The sequence below is a fragment of the Neomonachus schauinslandi genome, chromosome 2, assembly GCF_002201575.2.
Source record: "Neomonachus schauinslandi chromosome 2, ASM220157v2, whole genome shotgun sequence".
Lineage (NCBI taxonomy): Eukaryota > Metazoa > Chordata > Mammalia > Carnivora > Phocidae > Neomonachus > Neomonachus schauinslandi.
In genome coordinates, this window is record NC_058404.1 from 61,988,692 (window position 1) to 61,994,916 (window position 6,225).

General features: G+C 36.8%; 2 pseudogenes; one reads left to right on the plus strand and one right to left on the minus strand.

Moving 5' to 3' along the window:
• The first annotated feature begins 487 nt into the window (after positions 1–487).
• LOC123324067 lies at positions 488–1,282 on the plus strand (annotated as a pseudogene).
• A 736-nt stretch (positions 1,283–2,018) lies between these two features.
• Positions 2,019–5,390, minus strand: LOC110588406 (annotated as a pseudogene).
• Positions 5,391–6,225: the final 835 nt, after the last annotated feature.

Here is a 6,225-nt window from a genome sequence, read left to right on the forward strand (position 1 = left end):
TGCATGTCCATAAAAAGACTTGTATAAGAATATTTTTAGCAAGTATATTCATAATAGCTGAAAACTATAAACATACAATTGTCTAATGGTTGAATATTTACCATTTATGAGTATTTAAGTTGTAGTAGATCCACATAGTGAAATACTATACCAATAATATATATATCTACTGTCATATAAAACAATATGGTTAAAGCTCCAAAATATTATGTTGACAGAAAGAAGAAACAGAAGAGTATATGAGTACATTCTGTGTGATTTCTTTTATATGAAGTGTAAAAACAGATAAAATTATACTATGGTGATGGAAATCAGAACACTGGCTTCCAGCATGGAGCAGGGACTGTTAGAAGCACTAAGGAAATAACTGACATGGTTGAAATGTTCTTCTGGGTTTTGATTTTGATATTGTTTATATCAGTTTATATATTTGTCGAACTTTATAAAATTGGCTCTTGCCATAATTGGCCTGACACATTCTCTGAAAATGGTTTGCTCTTCAGTTGACCTAGAAAACCCTACAAAATCATGCAAATCAAGAGGCTCAAATCTTCATATTCACCTTATGGACACACTTAAACCTGCCCACAGGGCACCTGGGTGGATCAGTCTGTTGAGTGGCTGCCTTCAGCTCAGGTCATGATCCCAGGGTCTTGAGATTGAGCCCCATGTCAGGCTCCCTGCTCAGTGGAGAGCCTGCATCTCTCTTTCTCCCTCTGCACCTCTCCCTGCTTGTTCTCTCTCTCTCTCTCTGTCAAATAAGTAAATAAAAATCTAAAAAAAAAAAAAAAAAGAAAAGAAAAGAAACTGCCCAGGCCATCAAGGGTATGCATATCTGAAAGCTGCCAAGTATCTGAAAGACATCACTTTGCAGAAGCAATGTGTGCCGTTCAGTTGCTACAATGGCGGAGTTGATAGATGTGCCCAGGCCAAACCATGGGGCTGGACACAGGGTCGATAGCCCAGAAAGAGTGCTGAATTTTTATTGCACATGCTTGAAAATGCAGAGAGTAATGCTGAACTTAAGGGTTTAGATGTGGATTCTCTAGTCATGGAGCATGTCCAGGTGAACAAAGCCCCTAAGATGCGGCATAGAACGTACAGGGCTCCTGGTCTGATTAACCCATACAGGAGCTCTCCCTGCCACACTGAGATGATCCTTACTGAAAAAGAGCAGACTGTTCCTAAACCAGAAGAGGAGGTTGCACGGAAGAAAAAGATATCCCAGAAGAAACTGAGAAACAAAAACTTATGGCCCAGGAGTAAATTCTGCATAAAATAAATGCAAAAACAACACACAACAACAAAACCTTATCAAATTCTACACTTAAGATCTGTGCTTTAATCTATATCTAGATTTTACCTTAAAATAAATAACTATATACACACATATTCATACACATACACACAAACACACTTGTCAAACCAGCAGTTAGAGAAATCTAAGTGAATTATTTTCACATTTTAGTCAAAACCCCTCCATTTCCCCTCCCAGAAGTGACTCACTCTTTCTTACAAGGTCATATTTGCAACTTTGTTCTTTGTCAAACTCACCATTTATGGTTCCCTTTTAAGGTCATTATAATGTCTTTCCTCTGGCTGGGCTTTTCTTCCCCAGTGTCTATGACCAATGTCTTCACCAACTTGAGACTTTTGTTTCTATTTAAGCTTCACAATTAGTAAGTGTCCCACTACACTAAGTAGTCTCCCCTCCCAACCTTCCCTCCTTATTTATCTTACTTTACTTCTTTTTTTTTTGCATGGCATTTCTTAGCTTCTAACATGCAATATAATTATATTGATCCTATATTTATTGCTTAATTTTTTTGTTGTTATAGCACAACTTAGATATATCAAATGGACAAAAAATTAGTATCATTTGCAATATGTTAAGATAAATTGCCTTTGAATGGGAGCTTCCTTTCCAGTACTTTGAGGTCTACAAGATATATCTAGAAAATGTACTACCGTGGAAAACGCTTAAATCAAATGGGGGGAGGGCCTCCCTCTCTTTTTGATTAATTGCTGTAACACTGTCCTTTCAGGTGGCTGAGGGAGTTTTATGTTTTCTTTAGACATCATTAGGCACTGGAGCTCTTGCAGGACAACTTTGATGCTATATGAATTCTGCCATTTTGCTAGTACTGATATGGCTCTTGGGCCCACCACTCCATTAGAACTATTAACTCCATTCATATTAATTTTTGTTATAAATCTTACAAAGGGGTGTGCTTCTGGGTATTTAAGTCCACATTCTATTTTAAAGCTGTATATTTGGTTTTCATAAATTGTTCTTGGAGGCCTAATCATCATCCCAGTCCATCTTGTGTCATGTCTGCATCATCTTCTAGATCTCAGCTAACTGTGCCATCTCCTACTCCTAATTGATCCTACTTCTACTGCTTACTTACTTTTTGTTTCCCCTGCTTCCACTAGTTTGCAAGCCTTTGTTTTTGTCAATCCTTTTTACTGGTAGATCACTCAAAATCTTTGTGGAATTAAATAAAAAGCAACAGTTTCTTTTTGCTCAAAAAATATATGGAATTAAGAAATGACAGTTTCCTTTCACCTCAGATCTTTCTGATAAAATCAGACATTGTTAAATTTCAAGGTAGATAAAGGACCCAGAATTTTCTAAAAATTTACTAGCATAAGCTCCTTCTCTTATTGTCCATCCTTTCCTGCCTTCTTCCCTTCCTTCCTTCCTTCCTTCCTTTCCTTCTTCCTTTTGTCCTTTCTTCTTTCCTCCCTCCTGACTTCCTTCCCTCTTTCTTCCCCTCACTTCCTTTCTTTCTTTTCTATTCACTGTAAAATTTTCAGGAAATGGGATCCTCCTTAAAAAAGTGGCCGTTTTAATACCTTCCTAATAATGAATTGCAGGAGGAACTAATGAATAACAGAAGAAATAGTCTCTTTTTTTTTAACACCGTTAGCACATGCTTTCCTGAAAGAGTTACTTCTTTGAAAGTTCTCTTCATAACAGGGATAGAATATTATTATTAAATAAATTTTTAGTAAATACAATTTTATATTGAATAAATAACACACCAAAAAAAGTTTCCAATGGTTATTTTCCAAGTAATTTTCCCTCTCTTCATTCCTCACAGAAGTTCACTGAATCTGCTTTCAACATTAAAATACAAAGTTTGGAGGCGCCTGGGTGGCTCAGTCATTAAGCGTCTGCCTTCGGCTCAGGTCATGATCCCAGGGTCCTGGGATCGAGCCCTGCATCGGGCTCTCTGCTCCGCGGGAAGCCTGCTTCTCCCTCTCCCACTCCCCCTGCCTGTGTTCCCTCTCTCGCTGTGTCTCTCTCTGCCAAATAAATAAATAAAATCTTTAAAAAAAAAATTTTTTTTTTAAATACAAAGTTTGTAATTGAGCTAGGTAGGTAATAAACTTTTAAGTTATGTCTGAAGATTGGAAACATTTCATAATTCAGAAAAGACATACGCTATTAAAATTCAAAAACTAGAAAATCCATACAGATGGAATGCTTTCTTCCCTAATTTATGCCAGATTAATGAAATATGAATTTTCATAGCCTCTGAAAAGATCAAAGATGAAAGAAAAAAACAGAAGGAATTCTGAGGTGACTCCCACCAAAAAGCTAACTGGAGAGGTAACTTTATGATATTTGTCAGTTGTTGTCAAATTTATTCAAGGAAAACAAAACTTGGTTTATATATAGTATAAATTGAATGATTTATACTAAGGTGGCTTGATGCCAGAATGTTAACCAAATGTTAACCAAATAGTCAAAGAAAAGAAATGAAAGTTATGGGCGCCTGGGTGGCTCAGTTGGTTAAGCGACTGCCTTCGGCTCAGGTCATGATCCTGGAGTCCCGGGATCGAGTCCCACGTCGGGCTCCCTGCTCAGCAGGGAGTCTGCTTCTCCCTCTGACCCTCCTCCCTCTCATGCTCTCTGTCTCTCATTGTCTCTCTTGCAAACAAATAAAATCTTAAAAAAAAAAAAAAATTAAAAAAAAAGTTATGAGTAAATGTTAAAACAAAATACAAAATGAATAGTAAATGATATGAAAATATATTTAAATGGCAAAATAAAATTAATGCATGGAAGTAAAAGGAAAATGAACTTTGTAATCTCTGATTTGTGCGTGTGTGTATCTATATTTAATATTATTATTTTATATTATTATACATAATATATATTAAATATTTGTTATATGCATTATATAGTATAATTTATATTACTATATATTATATAATATTATAATCTATGTATATGTATATCATCATATTATTGTAAGAGAAAAATCACTATAGAAAATAATTCGTGGGCGCCTGGGTGGCTCAGTCGTTAAGCGTCTGCCTTCGGCTCAGGTCATGATCCCAGGGTCCTGGGATCGAGTCCCACATTGGGCTCCCTCCTTGGCAGGAGGCCTGCTCTCCCTCTCCCACTCCCGCTGCTTGTGTTCCTGCTCTCGCTATCTCTGTCTCTGTCAAATAAATAAATAAAATCTTTAAAAAAAAAAAAAAAAGAAAAGAAAATAATTCGAATTGTAGAACACAATAACTTATTAAATGTCCAAGCCATTTTTAACCTGGAAAGAAAGTCATAGACTATAAACTTTCCAACACTCTTAATTTGTTCAGAAGCTTTAGGAAATGAAATAAGGGCTGTCAATAATTGAATTATGCTCTAAATACTCTATTCTTTTTGTACACAAAAGCTTAAGAGCCTTGAGCTTTATGTAATGTGCTTTTTGTATTATAGCTATAAACAAAGGTTATAGTCATTGAATGATAAGCACTTATATTATTCAGCCCCTGGAAATAAAGAAGCACCCATTTCAATTTCTGTACAAAGATAGATATATATCTTTTAAAATTGTCTCTTCACATTAAGTTTCACTAAATAGCTCATATTTACTATTTTAATTAAATTATGTACACATTGTATTAGTATCTCAAGGTCCTTTGACTCTTACTACATAGTGCACCAGTATTAAAGTAAATTATCAAACAAAGAGCAGTGTTCAAGAACGCAGGTTCTCCAGGACAATGTAATACTCTTACTGGTGGAAGAGTCTGTATTGCGTGAATGAAGATCTCTGTCCTTGGATTCCCCACAAAAAAAGATTTACATGAGGATCCACCCTTGAATAAAGACAGCCGGAAGGAAAGGAGCAAACACAAAGCAATTTATTCAAGTGAAAGTACACTCTCAAGGTGGGAAAGCAGGCAGGTTCTGGGAGGTGGAACCAGCCCTAGGTTGTTTTGGGATTGGATATTTTTTGCCTCTCTCTGGGCTGGGAAGAGCGTGAGGTACCCTGAGGTGGTTTCTAATGGAGGCTGCTTCTAATCCTTTGGGAATCTCCTCTCACAGGTTGAGAGGGGGAGTTTTTGATCGGCAAGGGACCCTGAACCATCATGGCAGTCTTTCTCCATGGTGGGGGGAGTTTACCTGCAATGCAAATGCGTTATAATGAGTCTAGGGTTTACCCGGGAGCAGAGGTGCAAGAGGAGAGTGCTTGTTCCTACCTGTGGCCCTTGATCTGTCAGCCCCAAGGTCTTGGAAGCCAAAAGGTCAGGATGTTGTGCCCCTGGGGCTTTTAATTTGAGACTTATTTATCACCATCCTTGCCTCCAACTCACATCTCTGTCAATCCCCCTCAAGGACTTGGGACTCTGCCTCCATGTGCTCCTTGCATGTGCCCCTTCCACTGCTCCTGTCTAGCTTTTACCTGACAATATATATATTGCTTCTTGCAATCTGATCCCTTTAAGGTAATTTTAAAGAAAAGCAATATTAACAATTTTCTTAACACGCTAAAATGTCTGCGCTGAATTAAACCTCCCCTGGTTGCACTAATGTTAATTTGGTTCAGAAAAATATCCTTCTTTATGAAAGTAAATAGCTTCATTTAAAATCTATAAACTTGTAAGGCTAGAATTTTAATTAGAGAACAAAACTGTTTCACCATAGTCTTTAAAGTGAACTCCTGCTTTGATTGTAAGTCAGGAATAAAAACAGCTATAAAATGATGCCCTTACTTGTGTAACAACAATAATCAGTCAAATTGATTCAAACTGCCTGCTTTGTACTGAGCTGTGAACATGGGTCAACAAGATCTTAGTGAGAAAAAGGATGTGTTAACTTGCTTCAAATGGCCAATAGTTTCAATTTCAACAAACTGAAAACCTATCAAATTATAATTATTTTAAAGTTTCCGTATGTTTAACCATAACACATTCAATCTACCA